This window comes from Canis aureus, chromosome 30 (assembly GCF_053574225.1).
Source record: "Canis aureus isolate CA01 chromosome 30, VMU_Caureus_v.1.0, whole genome shotgun sequence".
NCBI classification, from domain to species: Eukaryota; Metazoa; Chordata; class Mammalia; order Carnivora; family Canidae; genus Canis; species Canis aureus.
The window spans coordinates 26,555,976-26,577,934 of record NC_135640.1 but is presented as its reverse complement, the minus strand read 5'-3'; the positions used below and the strand labels follow the sequence as shown (position 1 = coordinate 26,577,934).

At 36.0% G+C, this 21,959-nt stretch overlaps 1 long non-coding RNA gene across 9 annotated transcripts in view; it reads right to left on the bottom strand.

Moving 5' to 3' along the window:
* The window catches only part of LOC144301802 (uncharacterized), a 467,418-nt gene that overhangs the window by 266,234 nt on the left and 179,225 nt on the right, over positions 1–21,959 (bottom strand). The window lies entirely within an intron of this gene.

Sequence of the window (21,959 nt, the reverse complement as noted above, 5' to 3'; positions counted from 1 at the left end):
ATTAAAATTCCTAGGGGAGCATTAAAAAAAGTTCAGTGTCCAGAACATACCCCAGATCAGCTGAATTAAAATCTCTGGAGTAAGACTGATAACATTTTTGGGTTTTGTTTTCTTTGTTTTGTTTTTGGTTTTTGTTTTCTTCCTTTTTTAAGATTTTATTTATTTATTTGAGAGACAGTGAGCAAGAAAGAGAAAGAGCACAAGTCAGGGGAATGGCAGAGGGAGAGGGAGAATCAGATTCCCTAAGCAGGGAGCCTGATGCAGGGCTCCATCCCAGGACCCTGGGATAATGTCCTGCACTGAAGGCAGAAGTTTAACCAACTGAGCCACCTAGGTGCCCCTTTTGTCTTCTTCCTTATGTGCAGGTGACTCCAATATACAAACAAAATAGAGACCCACCTGGCTTAGAATTTCTTCCTTAGCTTTGACAAGAATCTCATAGTTTAACTGATGAGTTCCTTTCCAAATAACGGGACACACCTTTGGGCTATGTTCCTCTACTTCTTAACCTGCCTATAGATCCCACCTGGGGGCTTTAATCTGAGAGTTCCAGGGTAGGCGCATTCACCTGTATTAATTGATTCTAAGAAATAATGGAAGTTCGAATAAAGAAGTTAAAGCATAATGGAAACTCTTTTACCAGCTGTGCAGGGGTGATATTTAAAATCACTAAGAACAAGTTGATACCAAGCAATCAATATGTGGTAGCAGGGTTTGAGGGTGGGAGGTCGGAGAGATCTTTAACTGGGCTGTCAAATCTTAATTGCTGGATGAAGTGAGGCCCTGAGAATCCCAAGAAGGAGTCTGGGAAGCCAGGGCAGTGAAGGGTCATTTGGGGAACCTGAAACAGTGACCATGAATCAGCAAGGAATTATTTTAATGTCTAACAACTCATGACACTTCTCCTGCCAGTACTACCAGAGTATCAGCCCTTCACAAGCCTGTATCTAGGGTAGCACCTATCATTCTTAGATTGCAATTCTATATTTGCATATGTGCTTTCTGAGAACACATATCACGTGTTCAACAAATGCCTGATGAATAAATGAATGAACATTATCTAATGCAGAGAGCCCTTTTATTCTTTCTCATAATCTGTAAAACAATTTATTCTTCTAGACCACAACTACCATTTTAGTGTCTTTATAATTATAAAGACTGTGAAGAGTTTCATAATTGCATTTTTTCAGCATTAAGTATACTGTTCACTTACCATGGTGTTAGATATTTCAAAGAACAGAAGTGTTAGATATTACAAAGAACAGAAGAAAGAATTACTGAGATTTCTGAGTTCCAGGTGCTATCGACACCTATGGCTCCAGGTTAGACCCTGGTGCCATTTCATCTCATGGTGCTACCAGGCACCTAGAGGAAGCATCTACAATGATAGCACTGCAGGTCCCATGGCTGGCTATTGGGGAAGGTCATTTTGGCACATGAAGACTTTTCCATTATCCTATTCCTCATAAATAACTTCCTATTCATAGGCACAAGAAATGAAATTTCCTGATCCATATCAAACTATATGTTCCTTGATGTATATTATTTTAAAGGAGGACTCTTGGTCCAATTACTTAAAATTACAGTAGAAACTAAGTTCAAAACATTTAACTGTCCTAAATCCAGTGTGTCACTATTCACATTATTTTTCATGTTTCCTTCTCGAAGAAAATTAAACCACACACCATCAGTAGGTAATAAAGCAGAAAGTAAAACTATATTTGATTCCCTAGAGGGAGCCCACAGTGGAAAATGAGCAAATATTTTAGCATTTTGAAAGTCTTAAAGTGTTTATTGATTCCAAAAGTGTCCCAATTTTAAGGAATCTGGACAAATAAATTTATTTATATTTGTAAATATATGTGTATATATTTGATTTGGTTTAAATATTTATATTCCCACAATGATTCAATAGGATACATGCAATTAATCAGTCTTTAGAATTAATAATGATTATGCTTGTTATCATGAAATATCCACCCAAAGGTGCTCTCATAGGCATACAGTGTAAGAAACAAGTGTGTCCCTTTGACTAGGACTCTAAGGACTACCGTCTTGGTCTTTCTCTAAATGGTTCCTCCATAAATAGAGTAACTATCTTAATTTTTGGTACAGTACACCATTTGAGCCCTGCTACTTTAATGCCGATCTGGCTATGGGTTTTCTCCTCTCTTTCTCTTAGAATGTTTCTTTGCTACAGTGTCATTAATAATTTTCACAATTAGTTAATATTTAATACAGCATCATGAAGATAAATATTGGTAGATTCTATTAATGACAAAAATAGATTATTCAATTTTCCACTATACAAGAAAAACCTATGTTCATGTTGGTATCAGAAAACAGATTGAATGGCCATAATTTAATCATATCACTACAGAACATTATGGTATATAACTTTTATCATTCAGGGACTTAATTTGATGGTTGGTGTTCTTTACATTAAATGCCAGCATAATATTAGGTTTTACTCCAGTTATTTGAATACACACCCAATGGAAGGTTAACATCCTATTAAGGTCCACCTTCTGAAAATAAGCTGTGAGTTTAAAACCTTTTAATATATTCCCTATTTGGTATCTCTTTGCTTTTGATTTTTATGAACATGTGTTTCTATAGAGATGGCTGGATGAATTTGCAGCTGGAATAATGCATAAGCAGGAAAATATGCTTGGAACTCCTATGAAGAGATGAAGCTTTGAATAAAAGGCTCAGCTAACACCAAATTAGGTGAAGTTGAGAAATACTAACTCACAGAAGGCGAACTGGCTCCATGTAGGAGGAGAAAAACATTTATGTAAAAAGGATGGGAGTAAACTTAAGCTGAGCCCTGGCCAGCCCCATTCTTGAAAGGGTCTGAACTGAGGAACAGGGATGGAATGAGGTGCTGGGAGTTGTCTGCAATGCCAGCTGTCAACTTGTCATGTGAGACAATGGGATCTGCAATTGGACGCAAGCATACAGAGCAAATACCCAGAAACCTGGGGCGTGGGTGAGAAGGAAATGGCAATAGTAAACTTCCTAGTCCACCAGCTGAGACATCAGCACTGCAGCCCCTCCACCCCCACCCAGACCCACAACTGGATCACACAGGAAGGGCAGTCACTGATGGGGTTGCAGTGACATGCTCTTGTCTAACACATAAGGTTCCATTTACCTCTGGGCACTGGAACATTAGGAGTGGCCTGAAGAGTATTTCCAGATCCTCTTGGCCACTGGCTACTGACTGAGGGGACAGTCGCAAGATATGCGTGAGAAATAAGTTAGAAAGGAGAAAGGAAAGGATGGTAACAGTAGTAGTACAAGGTCTAGGACTTACTGATTTGGGGTACCATTAGTAAATCAGATCAGTTCTAGAGCATATCTGCACTCCATCAAGACCAAGTTTTCAAATGCTAATTAGCCTTCATTAAATTAAATTAGATGCAAAAGGAATCGGATTTAAGAAGACAAATTTTTTTAATTAAAAAACTTGAACGATAAAACCAGATGCAACACCACTGCAGCTCACTGCTCACAGACACATTAACTCATTAACTTCTTTCTTGAGCAAACATTTGTTGTGAAAATAACATACGGTAGACATTGTTCTAAGTACCAAAGGACAAGACATGCAGAATTATTCTAATGGGGTGAGGGCCACAGAATTAGTAAGAAAAATACAAAATGATTCCAGGTATTGATTGTCATGGGAGGATAATAAAGCAGAGCCATATTATAGAGATTGACTGTGGAGGGGAAGTGCGGTGACTTCTTTAAACAGAGTGATCAGAAAAGGCCTTTCCCAGAAGGGGTAGTTTCTGACTTCCACCTGAATGGTGGGAAGGGGCTAGCAGGGGAAGAGAATTCCAAGCAGAGAGCTAAGTAACATCCGCTGCTAGGGCTCAGGCATGTCTGGGCATGTTTGATGAACAGGCTTTCAGGTCCAAGAGTTCCTAGTTTCTATGATTTAATTTGCCCATAGCCAAAGAGAAAAGAATAATGACCCCCCAAAAAAGACAGAAGCATTGAGGAAGGCCAGTGAAGTATCTTATCCAGCCTGAATCCAGAGACCACCATCTGAGATGAATGAAAAGATCTGCTACAGGCCAAAGATGGAGGATTGTGCTGTTTTCACAAGGGGCTCACAAGACACAAAAGAACAATGGTGTAGGTGTTAGGAGTTAGGCAGTTAGGTAGGGTCCCCAACAAGAAATATGGAGTCAGGACAGCTAAAATAAAACAGTGCTAACATTCTGCTTTGCAGCCTTTGCAGAAATGACTTCTGCAAAAATGTCCTAAAACAAGGCAACTAACCACAAAGCATAAGTCCGTATAACAGGCAAGGGGCATAAGGCATAAGCCCATCAGCCCAGAGACATTAACCTAATGGGTAGACAGATATGTGACCACAGCCCTGATTGGCACGACTCAGCACACTCTGATTGCTTAAGATAATTCCACAAACAAGCTCATAAAAACCCTCTCAGGCCCCTTTCCCTTTCTGGGAGCTTTATATTTTTGCTCAATAAAATTTGCTTTGCTGCATGTGGTTTACCTCTTCACTCTTCAAAGCGGCATGACCAAAAACCAAGGGCAGTAAAGGCAGAGAAATCCTGCAACAGAGGGGACAAAGCACATTCCAGAGCACAGGAGGGGCATATCCCCTATTTCTTTAAGAAGCTCAGTGTGGTTCAGGCCCATTGTGGATAAAAGGGAAAAGAACACCATTTTGACACTTTGAGGGTTGCAGAAAGTGCAGGTAAGCAGTACATTCATTGAGGGTACCACCATTGAGATGGTGGGAATTGCAAGTCTCCAAGAACCTTTGGAAAGAGGAGGCTCCTCAAATGAGCTAAGATGGAAGAACATGAGAAGAATGCTCATAAACATGTATTTGATACCCTACTCTTAGAAGGACTGGGGGTCTACAAGAGAAAAAGGGATTTAAGTTAGAAAAGAATGAGATATATTTCTAGCCATATTTCTAGCCATAAACCTCCTAGAACTTCACTTTCTTCTCTGAATCTTCCTTTCACGTTTTTGTGAAAATGTGTCTACCCAAGGGTACAGTTTTTCCTGCTGCCCTCTCTTGGAGTGGCTTTGACAACACTAGGTCTGGAGGTGGAGTAGGTGACCTCACTGTTCTTTGCTTCCCGTTTCAGACAATTCTCAAACAATTTTCCATTAACCTCCCTCTCTGCTCATAACAATAATCATCAGTGTTATGGACTGAATCATGTCCCCATCCCCCTCCCCCAAATATTCATGTGTTGAAGTTCTAACCTCCAGTAGCTCAGAATGTGACTGGATTTGGAGATAGGGTAATGAGTTCACTGGAGTGGGGCCTAATCCAATATGACTGATGTCCTTATAAGAAGAGCACATTGGACACAGACACACACAGAGGAATGACCGTATGAAGACAAAGGGAAAAGGCAGCCATCCACAAGCCAAGCAGAGAAGCTTCAGAAGAAACCAATTCTGTGGACATTTTTATTTCAGATGTCTGGAAAAATGTTGTTTAAGCCATCCAGCCTATGGTATGTGTTATGGCAGCCCTGGATGACTAATACAATCAGATACCCATCTTCCTTGCTGCTATTATCTACAGCCCTCTTTGATGATTTTAGTACTTGATTTAGTCCTGTTCTTCTCTCCTATGCAACCTCTGTCTTAATCCTTGGTGACTTCTACAACTACATGTGTGACCTTTCCAACACCTTGGCCTTACTCTGGCCCAGCCACCCACTCTCACAGTCACATCACAGATCAAGACTCCTGCATTGTAAGCTATTCTGTCTTTAGGGAGGCAAAGATGGATAAGAGCCTCCAAAGTCCTCAGCCAGTCACTCCTGTCCTCAGGCAATCTCCTGAGATTACTGTGGAGATATGCTGTAAACTACATGGCCTGCCACAGAAAAAATGCTAGGAGGCACTGCCCTAGATATTATCATTGCCAGTGCACCATTTACAACCTCACTTCAACAGTGACTTTTTCCCCATTCCATTCTCCCATTGTTGCAGCTCTCTTTCTCTAGTTATCTAAATCCAGAATATTTTTATCCCATTGCAAACTATGTATCATTGAACCTTCCAGAATAAGTATTTGTTGAATAAACAAATGGATTAATGAATTTTCTTTAGTATCTTCCTACTCCCCCCTTAAACCTTCCCTTCTCTCAAACTTATAAGATTGGATGAGACTATTTGTATTTCACTGAGGAAAATGTGACTTTCCTGATATAGAAAACACAAAGAAACTAATTTCTAATTTAAATCAGAGTCTGAGACACAGCCTGAGAGCTAGGAAACCCTTGATAGCACCCCTTTACCCCAGTCCCCCAAACACACATACACAGACCTCTTCTCACTCTCCACATCGTGGTTACTAAGAAGGCATGGCAACTTTATTTTTAGTGTTCTGTTTTTTTATTTTGTTTTGTTTTTTAGTTATCGTTCATCACAGCTGTCAACGAAAACATGCATACACTTGTCTTCAAGGACAGTGTGAAGCAACTGCTGATATTCTGCAGAGGGTCATCCATGTGCTTTTCAAGGATTAGATGTGACAGTATATTTTGAAAAAAAAAATCCCACTTAATGTGGATAGGGAAAAGTTCAATAGTCTACAGAAAACATTACAATCTGCTCAGATGTCCTGTTGTTACTCACCTACCATCTTCAAAAATGTATAACTTCCTCTCTTCTAAAGATTTATATATGTATCTTCAAACTCTCCTGCTCAACTAATTCCACTGAGGCATGAAATTGCAACTCTTGGCAAGCCTATCAGACATCACAATGACTGCGGTCTCCCTGCCAAGACCAATACTCTCAGTCCTCCACTTGCTGTTGACCAGAAGATTTCACCCACATGTCCACTTAAAAATCTGTCTCTTTAGCTCCCCTCATCTTACCTCCCACCTCTTCACAGTTACAAACTTATCTATTATTCTCATTGCTCTATTCCATTAACTCTTTTACTTTTAATTATTTGAAGTCAAGATAATATATGCCTTGTGAAGAGTATGTTCCCAAAATATCAAAAAGCATTATTGTATATCATTGTTCAGCCTACTGGGATTTTTTCTAAAGAATTTAATGTATGTTCTTGCCTCAGGGCTCTATGTATGTATCACTAAAACTATACATGGATTTATGGCTGTTATTAGCAGTTTGTTCATACTTTATAACACTTATTATTGTATATTATAGTCAACCACTTAGGTGTCTGTTCCCCCAACTGTTTAGTTTAGAACTTATTGTTTAATAAGTTCTTCAAGGGCAAGTACCAGGTCTTATTCATATTTATATCCACAGAATCTGGCCAAGAGACAAGTGCCTAGAATAAGTTGAATAACGATTCGTTGAGTGGAAAAAGATGACAGGAAGTCATTTAATTTTGTGTGTATGTTTATGCAAAAAATAAACTGGCTGTTGAGTTCTACCCTCGAGAAAATAAATAAATAAATAGGATAAAATTCTATTTCAGGAATATTTGAAAGAGACCTATAACCAAAAATATGTCATTGCAGAAGTAGAGAAGCAATCACATGGCAAAACTGCAAGGCCACCAAGAATAGAACAAGAAATATCAACTTGCCAAAAGAACACAATACGTAATTCACATTCAAATCACTATTCTTGAGGTCAAAACATTTCTCTTCTAGTTTATTTTCATGCTCTCTCTTTCTCTCTCTCTCTCTCTCTCTCTCTCTATATATATATATATATATACACACACTATATATAGTATACTAAATAAATATACTAAATATAGTAGGAAGATACCATATATATGTATATATATACATATATATATATGCTTCACACATACACACATGTGCATGCATATGTACTCTCCTAATTTCAAGCCCATCCTTCATTTGAGTTATAAAATTATATCCAACTATCTCAAGTCATTATGGGAAGAAAAATAATTGATTTCATTAGTTAAGCAATGGATTATTTTATTTTTTTAAAGATTTATTTATTTTAGAGAGAGAAAGTGTGCAAGCAGGGGTAAGGGCAGAGGGAAAGGAGCAGACTCCACACTGAGCACGGAGCCCAACACTGGCTCCATCTCAGGATCCTGAGATCATGACTTGAGCCAAAATCGAGTTGCACACTTAACCAACTGAGCCACCCAGGCACCCTGTAACTATTTTAATAGCCAACCCTATCTAGTCAATTTGTTAAGAAGCAGTTACCAATTATAATGAATTGTTTAGATCAGTTTAATCATTCAGTCATTATTTTATTTTTCTGTAGTTTATCTGGGAAGAGTTTTATTTATCCCTCCCCCCAATCATAACTGATTCTTTCCTGTGCATTACTGCTCATTCACCACCCACTATCTGAGAGAATTGAAAACTGACAATAATGCAAACCTTATAGTGACTGTGTAGGAAAAAGACTTGCTGAAAAGACACAATCTCCTATGTGAAAAAAAAAAAAACAGTAATAATTGAAGTGAAGGTGGTTATTTCCAATTTTGATGGTCTAGGCATGCACATAAGCCCACAAAGAGCTTTCATTAGTAATCACCACATATTGAGACACCTTGGTAAGAAATGGAAAAATCTATTGTGAAGCTGCCCAAATGTAACATTATGGGTAAAGAATGTTTAGGTTCTTTGTTTTGAATAAGAACATACATACTCTGGTATAAGGTCTGCATGGAAAAACAAATCTTTAAATTGCCCAAAACCAGTGAAGAAATCAGGTACAATGAATGGAATTTGGGGAAAGAAACTAAACTATTTTATAATGTATTGTTCAGACAGTCCTTTTCATTATTTCCAAAATGTAATTAAAATTCACTTATATTTAAAAAATAAATAAATAAATACATTTACATTTATTAGAGCTTGAAATGGATTGAGGTTGGGATCCCTGGGTGGCGCAGCGGTTTGGCGCCTGCCTTTGGCCCAGGGCGCGATCCTGGAGACCCAGGATCGAATCCCACGTCGGGCTCCCGGTGCATGGAGCCTGCTTCTCCCTCTGCCTGTGTCTCTGCCTCTCTCTCTCTCTGTGTGTGACTATCATAAATAAATAAAAATTAAAAAAAAAATTAAAAAAAAAGAAATGGATTGAGGTGACTTTAACTAAAAATGACATAACTTATTCAATTCATATACAGTGATTTAGAGTAAAGAAAGATTTATGAATATTACTATTTTAAGAGACAAGATGTGTTTTAAAAATGTAAGCCAGGAAATAAGATGTGATTTGACATTTTATTACTAAATGGGATAGATTGTTTATGGAAAATATTGGTGGAGATGACCCAGTTAAATATATTCTCCTATAAAGCCCAGCTACATATCCTAGTATGACACACTCTAAGAAGTCCATATATACTTAATCCAAAAATAAGCACTACCATGCCAAAAAAATTTACTTTATCCAAAAGCAACCCAGTATAAAATTATTCATATCTTAGGAAAGGGTCACTTCATGCCAGTCAGACTTTATATATATAATGTAAAAGCAGATTTTTTTTAGGCAGAACTCAAGAGAGTTTGGAATACACATTCTAAAAAGAAAACACTCTTCTCCAGACTTAAGAAGTGAGTTGAGTCACACGCTGGCTTTCCCTATTCCCAAAGAAGCACTGGAATCCATTTTGGGTCAACATGTAAGACTTCCATCTTGAACTTATTTGTCTTTTACAGTCTACTTAGTGAAACTGGAGCTGGGGGAAGTGCCACCTCCAGACATGTCTTTTCCCCCACATCTCTTGTTAGAATAAATCATTGAGACTGGAAAATTAGCAAGAACGTTTTCTTTTGGTGTTCACATGATTATGGCTGGTTCCATTGCTTTTTAACTGATATTCTTGCTTCTCTATTTCCTAAGAGGGGAATATATTCAATGCATTCATTTTGTGACAAAACTTCCCTCCCCCAGAACATTTTTCTCTGCTGGCAACCTTCCTGGAAGCTGGAGAATTCACAAGAAGTAGGTTTTCTTAGTAGCCTAATCACAGCCTGGAAAGACGTATGCTAATGTTTTCACCATGCTTCATCTACCTCACACAACATTATACAGATTGATTTTAGTAGGAAAATCACTCCAAAACTGGAGTTGGAAATGGAGTTATGAAAACAAATAGGATTTTTTCTTCACTCTTTAATGTCTTCATTGATATGACCTCTAAAAAAAGAAGGTGTAGGAGAAACACGAAATTCCACCTTCATATATACAAAATACCCTGATTTGAAACAATGCTGGCATTCATCCTTTGGAATTTTTATTAATAGTTAATAACATTATAGTTTGCATTTATGTAGTACATTATATTATTCCAATCTATTGTTCCAATTTATTCTCACAACGAGCTATTGAAGAGACTAAGTCAAATGTTTTTATTTATAAATCAGAAGCTTAAATCTCCCAAATTCACTCAAGTTCTCACTAGAATAAAACTAGAACCTGGAGCCATGGTTTCTGAAATGCTTATTCTCTATCACCAAGATTCATTGTTATTTGGACAAATACTAACTTGTCATCTCCAGAGAAAACAACAGACAATGCATTTGCTATGCACACAAAGTATTTTGAAAATATACATGTTCATTTATTTATTCATATTTCTTCTGTGAGACTTTTTAAAAAATATTTTATTTAAATTCAATTTACCAACATACAGTATACTACCTAGTGCTCATCCCATCAAGTGCCCTCCTTAGTGTTCCTCACCCAGTTACCCCATCCCCCCACCACTGTCCTCCCCTTCTGCAACCCTTTGTTTGTTTCCCAGAATTAGGAATCTCTCATGGTTTGTCTTCCTCTCTAATTTTTCCCCACTCAGTTTCTCTCCTTTCATTCTGAGACACTTTTAACTAAGCTCTTGGAGATTCATTTTTCCAATATTACATATAATCAACTATCAAGCCATACAGATAATAAACATATTTTTGAAGATTATATAAGGCTTTATGAAAATATTATCATACACACTTATAGACATCTTTTAAAATATATAACACATATTCAAGAGAAGAAATTCAGATACATTTATTATATTAAGTTCTAATCACAGTACTAATATTAAAATCTGTAGTGGAAGGAAGAGAGGGAGTGAGGGAGGGTGGAAGGGAGGGATAGCCTAAGCCTGCTGAACCCACTAGGCTTTTTCCAACACCCTAAACTTAGAGAAAGTTGAATTCTGAATTCAATACAGTCTGGAATGGATGTGTTGGAGAGCCTATCAGCTAAATCAGTATTAGACTGTGAGTGGTAAAGAATACAGCATGCAGTTGTGCAAATAATTTATTTTTATCTCACAGAAAAGAAAAACAGAAGATGATTCAGGGCTGGTGTACTTGTATAAATATTAACAAGGGGCAAGACTCTGTCTATGTGTCAGCTCTACTATCTTTAGTGTGTGGCTACTGTCCTCAGAGTCACAAATTGGCTCCTTGGCCTACTAGTATCATTTGTTCATTCCAAGTAAGAAGAAAGAGGGGGAAGAAAAGGCAAATAGCTTCTCCTAGTGAGATTTCTATATCTCATCAGTCCTCACTCTCAATGCAAGGGAAACTGGCTATCTAAATATTCCCCTTTGAGGCCTTTATAATACAAAAAGGCAATGAAAACAGGTGTAGGTGAATGAATAGTAATCTCCCATAGAATGCTATACTGAAGGCCTTTGTCAAAGAGGAAAGATGGAAACAAATCCTCAAAAATAAGTCTAGAATATAGTGAGAGAAGGGAAATGAATACAGAAGCACACAATGAAAATTTTACAGGGTGACTGTTGTTTTTTCTCTTTGACATTGTAAAACCTTATAAATTAAAATACATTCAAGTAATATTCAAAGTGAGGAAATCTCCAGCAAGCCCATATAAGTGCATATTATGTTCTTGATAAATATTTATTGACCAACTGAATGGATGGATCATAGTCTTTTTTCTTCCTTTGCAAATGTCAATTGCTTATTTAAGTTAAAGTTTTTATGTTATTCATGTTTGAAAGTGAATTCCTTGAGTTTAGCTCTTTCTGGTGAAAGGTAAAAGCTTGATAGCATACTTTCAATACTGATCACTAGAATTAAATCTGAAACCTACTCTTACATAAGCCATTAGTTTTAGCATTTGAAGTCTAGAGAGAAACACATTATTCCTTTGTCTTATTCCTTGATGAAACATTTCTAGAAAATAGATGGTCACAAAATCTCCATTGCCTGCATCACTCTTCACTTTACTTTTAATTTCCTTTAAAATAAATGAAGCAGTAACTTTATAATATATCAAGTAAAAAAGTAATGTTGAGCTTTTGAAATTCATTGGACAAAACAGTTTTTTTTTTTTTTTTGTGGGAAGGACTTCATCCAACTGATCTCACTTGAGCTGTAGAAAATTAAAGTAGACAATTTAAAGTACTGGACAGAGATTCACTCTTTTTTACAGGAAAAGAAAATTATAGGCTGGGCTCAAGTAATAATCTAAACAAGATGGAAAATTTTTTGCTAAAAAAATAAAAAAGAGAAATTGTGAGTACATAATATGATTTAATTCTCAAGAAAACAATACGAACTACATAATATTCTCCATTTCAGGAAATTGTTGTCCTAGAAGATAGATTTTTGAATGCTGAACAGGGCTATGTAATGATTCAATTCCATGTAGTCTGCATCTATTGCATTCCCACTTTATGGGTACAAATTGTCACAGGCCCTGGAGAAACAGACATGAAACTGCATGACCTCTGCCTTTACATTATTTATAACTTCATGAGAAAGAAAGGCAGATATAAACAACAACAACAACAAAAACCTGCAGAATGCTGTAAGGACTCTCATGGAGGCATCAAAAAGATAAATATAAATTAATATGCCCGTAGGACAAAGGAAGAGATCACAAAAAAGTTGATGGCCCCAACAATCTGGATCCTGGCACTGTACTTTTGTATAGTTCCGTCCCACACTGACTGATGATTGGCCTTGGTAACCCATAGACTACTGAAAAAGTGACAAGGTATGAGGTCCGAGAGTACATTATAAAAGATATTTCTATTTCTGCTATTGTTTCTCTTCAGTCACGTACTTTGGAGGAAGTCAACTTCTGTGTTGCAGAAGTTCTATGTTGGTTGTAGACTACTCCTTATGGAGTAACTAAGGAGTAACTAAGGCCTTCTACCAAAAGCCAACATCAATTTGTTAACCATGTGGTCAAGCAATCCTCAGAGCAGAACTTCCAATGCCAAGCCTTCAAATTGACTACATCTTGACTTCAGTTGCATGAGAGACCCCGAGTTAGAATCACATAGCTAACCCGATCCCAAATTCTTGAACTATATGTAAGATAGGTGTTTATCATTGTTCTATGTCATTAATTTAGGGGTTAATCTGTTATGTGGCAATAGCACAACTAACTAGGTGTTAATGGATCAACTGGAAAGAGCTAGATAGAGTAGTAAAATTCATTCCAAGAATAGGAAACAGAGGGGTGCCTCGGTGGCTCAGCTGGTTAAGCATCTGCCTTTGGCTCAGATCATGATCCTGGGCTCCTGGGATCAAGCCCCATGTAGGGAATCCTTACTCTTCAGGGAGGCTGCTTCTTCCTCTCCCTCTTGCTTGCTCTCTCCCTGCTTGCTCTCTCTCTCTCTCTCAGAAAAATAAACAAAATCTATATAAGAAACAGAATTTGCAAAGGCACAGAGATGTGAAACAACACGATATATTTAGGAAATGAAGAGAGACTCAAAATGCAGTAGTAAGGGTATGTGGAGTGGCAGGTTAGAAGATGAGGCTAGGAAAGAAGAGGCATTTGTTGAGGTTATGAATACCAAGATGAGGAGCTGGGAGGTTTTGAAACTTCTAAGTGGTAGCAATCATCATCATCATCATCATCATCATCATCATCAACATGATTAGCACATATAGAGGGCTGACTATATGCCAGGCACTCTTAAGCATTTTGCATAAATTCATTTAATCCTCATCACAATCCCATAAAATAGGCACTTACATCTTACAGATGTAGGTCCCTATCTTACAGAGTGGGAACCAAAGAACAGGAAAAGAGGGATGGAAGTTGAGAATTTTTCAAGGTAATGATTAACTTGATAGATGATGAAGAGAATGGCATTAGAGATCGACAGGAGGTACTAATGAGAAATGAGAGCACCTATCCACTGGAAGTCACAGTGAAGCTGAAGTAAAAGTATGGAGCCAGTGGACTAAAATGGAGGAAGTTATAGTTTCAGAAAGGAATCCAAAGAAAAGAGGGCGATTAGCATTGTGAAAAAGAGAGGAAACTATGAAGATATATATATAAACTATGAAGAGATTATATATATATATATATCAGGGAGATACAGAAGATTAAACCCAAGGCACAATGGAAGGAAAAGGAATCTCATAAACAAAAGGAAGAAGAGAAGGATATTCAAAGGAAGGAGGAGGGTAAGTTTAAAAGAGTACAAAGACAGGGTTGCCTGGGTGGCTCAGTTGCTTAAGCATCTGACTCTTGATTTCAGTTTAAGTCATATTCTCAGGATCATGAGATAGAGCCCAGCATCAGGCTCCATGCCCAGATTCTCTTACTCCCATCCTGCTTGTGTTCTCTCTCTCTCTCTCTCTCTCTCTTTCTCGAACAAAAACAAAAAGAAACCAAAAAAACCTTTTTGAATGCAGCAAAAACAGTCCTTTGAGGGAAGTTTATAGTGACAATCTACATTTAAAAAGATGAAAGATCTCAAAAACCTAACTTCACACCTTAGGGAATTAGAAAAAGAAGGACAAACTCAGCCCATAATTATCCAGAGAAAATGAATAATGAATATTAGGGTATAAATAAATCAAATGAGAATAGGAAAAACAACAACAAAATTAAGAATTGGATTTTTGAAAAAAATAAAATTTGCAAACCTTTAGCTACACTAAGAAAAAGAGGTCTTAAATAAATGAAATCACAAATCAAAGAGGAAACATTACAACAGACGTAAAAAGAAATAAAAGGATTCAGAAAGGCTGAATCCTTCAGCTTCAGAAATAAAAAGGATCATAAGAGACTATTGTGAATAATTATATGCCAATGAAATGGATAACCTAGTAGGAATGGTTACATTCCTAGAAACATACATTTCTATAAACCTATCAAAACAGAAGTAAGAAAAAATAGAAAGCACGAACAGATCAATAACAAATAAGGAGACTGAATCAGTAATGAGAAACCTCTCAACAACAACAACAAAAAAAACCCATGATCAGATATCTTTACCAGTAAATTGTACCAAAGAATACCAATCCTTCTTAAATGCTTCCAAAAAATAAAAGAGGGAACACTTCCAAACTTATTTCATAAATCCAGATTACCCTGATACCAAAGCCAAAGAAACCACAAGAAGACTACAGGTCAATATCCCTAATGAAAATGCAAAAATCTTCAATAAAATACTAGCAAACCAAATTCAATATTGCATTAAAAGGACTACACACCAAGACTAAGTGGGATATAACCCTAGGATGCAAGCATGGTTCAACATATGCAAATCAATCAATGTGATACACCACATTAACAAAATGAAAGATAAAGACCACATGATCTAGATGCAGAAAAAGTATTTGACTACATTTAACATCCATTCATGATAAAAATCTCTGAATAAAATAGATATAGGTGGAACTTCACTCAACACAATAAAAGTCACATAGAAAAAGTCCACAGCTAATATCATAATCAATGGGAAAAAATCGAAAACTTTTTCCTCTCATATTTGGAACAAGGTAAGGATGCTCACTCTCATCATTTCTATTCAACATAATTCTGGAAGTCCTAGCCAGAGCAATTAGACAAGAAAAAGAAATAAAAGTTATCCAAGTTAATAAAAGAAGTAAAATTACCTGTTGCAGTCAACATGATCTTGAATATAGAAAACTCTAAAGACTAAACGACAAAAAAACTATTAGGACTATGAATAAATTAATTGATGAAGAACATTTAAAAAGACATACATAAATGTGAAAATGTATTGGAAGAATTAATTTGTTAAAAAGTCCATACAAAATTATACAAAATTATCTACAGATTCAATGCAACTCTTACCAAAATCCCATGGCATTCTTTATCAAACAAATAGCCAAAGCAATCTTGAGTAAGAAGAACAAAGCTGGAAGTGTCACACTCCTGGATTCCAAAATATATTACAGAAGTCAAAATAGTGTGGTACTGGCATAAAAATATATAGATTAATAAAACACAACAGAAAGCCCAGAAATAAATCCACACATTTCTGGTCAACAAGAGTTCCAAGAACACACAATAGGGAAAGGATAGTCTCTTCAATAAATGGTGTTTGGAAAGTGGATATCTACATGCAGAAGAATTAAACTGGACCTTTATTGCACACTATATACAAAAATCAATACATAGTGAATTAAAGAATTAAATGTAAGACATTAAATAATAAAATTAGTAGAAAGAAACATAGGGGGAAATCTTCTTGATATTGATCTTGGCAACCATATTATGGTTATGACACCAAAAGCACAGACAACAAAAACAAAAATAAACAAATGGGATTATACCAAACTAGAAAGCTTCTTCACGACAAAGGAAACAATCAACAAAATAAAAAGGTGGCATATGGAATGAGAGAAAGTATTTGCAACCATATATCTAATAAGAGGTTAATATGCAAAATATATAAGTTGGACAACTCAATAAAAAATGCAAATACTCTAATTAAAAAGTGGGCAATTGATCTTAACAGACATTTCTCAAAATAGTACAAATGGCCAAAAGTACATGGAAAGGTGCTCAATACCAGTAATGAGAGAAATGCAAGTCAAAACCACAATGAGATATCACCTCTCACCTATTAGATGGCTATTACCAAAAAGACAAAAAAATAACAAGTATTGGTGAAGATATGGATAAAAAGGAACACTTATGCACTGCTCGTAGGAATTTGAAGTGGTGTGGCGGCCACTGTAAAGAATAGTATGGAAGCTCCTTAGAAAATTAAAAATAGAACTACCATATGATCCAGCAATTCCATTTCTGGGTACATATCCAAAGGAATTAAATCTGGGTTTCAAAAAGATATCTGTACTCCCATGTCCATTGGAACATTAATCAGAATAGCCAAGCTATGGAAACCACCTAAATGTCCAGAGTGAGATAAATGTTTAAAGAAAACATGATAATACAGCAGAATATTATTCAGTCATAAAAAAGAAGGAAAATTCTGCCATTTACAACCTGGATGAATCTGAAGAACATTATGTTAAATGAAATAAGCCAGATACTGAAAGACAAAAACTACATGCTCTCTCTTATGTAAAATCTAAAACAGTTGAACTCATAAAAGCAGAGAGTAGAATGGTGATTGCCAGGGGCAGGGAGTAGGGAGCAATGACAGATGTTTATCAAAGGGTACAAAGTTTCAATCACACAAGATGAATAGGTTCTGGAGATCTATTGTACAACACGGTGACTATAACTAACAATACTATTGTATACTTGAAGTTTGCTAAATGGGTAAATCTGAAGTGTTTACCCTCAAAAGAAACACCAAAAAAAAAAAAAAAGCACAAAAAGAAAGAAAGTTAAAGAAAGAAAATGCTAACTATATGAGGTGATGGATATATTAATTAGCTTGAATTTCGTGATATTTCACAATGTATACATATACTAGAATATCAAGTTGTACACGTTAAATATATATACAATTCCTGTGTGTCATTATGCCTCAATAAAGGTGAAAAAAAGTACCACATTCTTAAGACCAAGCTTAGTATTAGGATAGGGTTACCTGCCCACGTCAATCTTATAGTTAATTTGATAAGGTAAAATCAGAGTGATAGAATAATAGAATCAAATATGAAATACAGGGACATCTGGGTGGCACAATCGGTTAAGCATCAGACTCTTGGTTTTGACTCAGGTTGTGATCTCAGGGTGGTGAGACTGAGCCCTGCATTGGGCCCTACACTCAGCATGGAGTCTGTTTAAGACTCTCTCTCACTTTCCCTCTGCCCCTCCTTCCCACATGCTCTCTCTCTCTTTTAAATAAATAAATAAATAAATAAATAAATAAATAAATAAATCTTTTTAAAAAAAAAACAATAAATATTAAATACAGAATTACTCCTTGTAAGATGGGTAAACCTTTCAATATGCATAGTTAATATTCAATCTAGAGGTTTATCACTTAATGCTGAATGATACCAATAATAGCAAATATTTATTATAGGGCTTACTGTTGTTATAATAAGTAAGGAATATGTCCATAACCAATAGTCACTGTGTAGAAGATTTGGTTTTTCACAAGAAGACTCTTCACTTAAGGATATTTTTAGGGTAGCTATAAAATGATCATATCACCTCACTTTTTGACAGGTTCTCAGGGAAAACTCCCTCTCTGAATGGAAGCTAGGATTTTTGTCACCTTCCCCCTGGGAATTCTCAGTAACTTTGTTTGTATTTTACAAGATGCTTTAAACTCCCAGAAGGAAAAGGTGTGAAATCACTATTATTATCCAGCTCATGTTTTCATCTGTGTTTATTTCTCTAAGTCCTAATGATACTTTCTATAAAAGTCAACCACAGAATGTTACCTTCAAGTGTTAACAAACCATTAAAAGTCACCCTGAATTGCTGCTGAAGTGAAAGAAAAGTTCAGCAAAAAGAAAAGGTCATCTGGAAAGAAAATCAGAATGAATACACTTATTAAAGACAAGCATGCTCAAGATGTTGTTAAGTAATCATCCATTGACCTAATTTGTCACCTTTATAGGGAGGTTCATCAAAAGTCATGCATCTTGATTGCATAATCTTATAGAATCAGTATGAATGGGGCCAGCACTAGTTCCCTGAGGTACCCTGAATCTCAACAAAGTTCATCAACAACAAAGTTTCAAGTTCTTCACTTCATCCTCCATCCACCCACACAGTTTGCATATCTTACTATAGTACTTATAATTTTGCATTGCAATTGATCACGTTCTTTTCTGTTTTACCTACTTTTCCTTAAACTCATCCAAGGAACTATAAGGTATAAGGACTATACCTTAGTCATTTTGAATCATACTTAGTACCTAGCAGAGTTCACAATGAAAGAGAAAAAATATTCTAATACTAAATTACTCAATTGATCACTTTTACCCAAAGATCGGTAATTGCCTAACATATGTCAGCTCTAACTTTAATTTGAAACTACCTTTCTGGGGATGGCTGGGTGGCTCAGCGGTTGAGCGCCTGCCTTCAGCCCAGGACGTGATCTTGGAGTTCAGGATCGAGTCCCACATTCGGGCTCCCTGCATGGCCTGCTTCTCCCTCTGCCTATGTCTCTACCTATCTCTCTGTCTCTCATGAATAAATAAATAAAATCTTAAAAAAAAAAAAACTACCTTTCTAAATGTGAAAGACAAAAGTCAAAATTAAGATGGAAAGTAGTGCTAAACAAAAAACAAACTAAATGAGTAGCCCCTGGAATATGCTAAGGGGTGCCTGAAACCCACTGATGGGTCAAGAGCTCCTTCCTATCATGGCCTCTAGGTTAACATGTTCCATATTATATCAAATATGTTAATTTACACAGCACTGGATTCAGTTTCATGTGCCTTACTCAATCTTTGTATCCCTAGTGCTTACCATAACTGTCCAAATTAGTAAGCTACTGAAATTTCCAGTCCTAAGACTTAACTTTCTAAGAAAGATAGAGGTCTTTTATTTAAAAAAAAAGATTTTATTTATTTATTCATGAGAGACACAGAGAGAGGCAGAGACACAGGCAGAGGGAGAAGCAGGCACCATGCAGGGAGCCTGATGTGGGACTCGATCCTAGGTAGCTGTCTTGGAGACGATGGCATCCTTTTACTGCTTGCTACTGGAAACGCTACTCTTATTGGTCAGTAGTAGATTCTCTGTTTATTAAGGACAGTGCATTGTGGAACCAGAATGAGTAAAGGCAATCCTTGGAAAAATTTGAAGATTAAGAGTCCTATACATGAAAATGGATGGATGGGACAAGGGAACCAGTTAACACAAACCAGCCATACACAGATTTTGAAAAATGAGAGATGTCAGATATCCAGACAAAGCAAATACACAATATCCCAAATCACCATAAAGTGAAATATTTTGAAAATATTCTTGAAAATATTTGTTTTACTCTGCCTTCTCTCAATCTATAAACTCCTCATGCAGCTCTCAGAGGAGGAAATTTTCAGAATGATTCTATCTTGCCCTTCAGTGAGCTTCTTGGGTTGGATGGATTTATTCCTGCATTTTGTATGTTACTTCATCACCCATTCACACTCTCAGCCAGTTGTAGAAAAAACATTAAAAATTCTATCAATTCTGACACTAAGAGACAGTCATGATTCTCCCATTGGGCAATCCACATTTTTCTTTAACCTTCCTATCAGCCATAGAATAGCCAAAACAATAAGCTGGTTGAAAAGATTCACTCAATTTATTGGAAGGGAGACTTTTCTTTTCTTCACAAAATTGTGTTCCCTCCATCCTAGCCTGATGCCAGGCCATATGGATTTTGGTTAAGTATCATTTTATCTGACTTCTAGTCACTAACATGCCAGAAGTAACAACTAGGAATAATAGTTATTTAATAGGACCAACAACACTTCAGGGCCAATACATACATAGAATCAACTTTGGGTTAAATATTATTGGCGAAACTTTTTTTCTAAGGTAAGGATGATGTATTTGACTCTACATAATACTCAAGAAAATAAGAGATAGAAAGGAATCCTATAGTTTAAGAGAGATACCAACCAATCGATCTTATTTAGAAACCAATTCAAATAAACTGAAAAATAATTTTTAAATTCTATAAGACAACTGGGAAAATGTGAACACTGACAAGATATCTGATGATGTTAATGAAATATGTTTTTGTGATAATGGTATGGTTGCATCATATTTGAGTCCTTTTCTTATAAAAATACATACTGAAATATTTACAATAAGAAGATACATCTGGGAATTGCTTCCAAACAATCTAGAAGTGGGAATGGATAGGGGACTGATAAAACAAGAATGACCATATATTAGTAAGTACAGAACTAGATAATTAGCAAATGGGATTTAATTTACTCCTCTGCATGTGTATATGCAGATAATAGATATGTATATGTCTCTATACTTTTACTTTTTTATTATGGTAATTTTAAAGTAATATATGTATATATTTCAATGCATATGTATATTTCAAAATCCCCACGATATACACGAATATACCGTACAATGTGTATAATATATAATGTATATGCTGTATATATAATGTATAATACATACATATATGTATATTTTCAAATATATGTGTCTTATTTATTTATTCATTTGAAATGCCCATAATAAAAGTTAGCTTTAGGATAATTTTTTTATTATGGGAATTTTTATGAACATTTTCAAATGTGTATATATGTATATAAAATTCCCATAAGAAAAAGGGGAACAACCAAAAAAAAACCTCCAAAAAATAGTAAAGCCAAAGATTAGAACAATTAGATATTGCTTGGTATAGTAATGCCAGAAGAAGAGAGTACATACATAATGTATATAATAAACGTTGATATTTTTATGCCCCACTATAATATCATTGAATGAAAAATAGACTTCAGTCCAGAACAATTCTAATATCTTATCAAAGGACATTTAATTCTGAAGAGCAACAAAGAGTCTTACTATAAAATACTCTGCCACATTGAGTAAGAGTGTAAGGCATTCTATTTAAATATTATGCTGTTCTTTTTTAAAAAAAGATTTTTTTAATTTATTTACTTGAAAGAGACAGAGCATGAGTGGGGGAGGGGAGAAGCAGACTCCCCGCTAAGCGGGGAGTGGGACTCAATCCCAGGACCCTGGGACCATGACCTGAGCAGAAGGCAGATGCTTAACCAACTGAGCCACCCAGGCGCCCCTATGCTGTTCTTTTAAAATAAATGTCCCTTTACCATTCATTCCTTCAATAAATATCCTTCAGAGTCCATTACATCCCA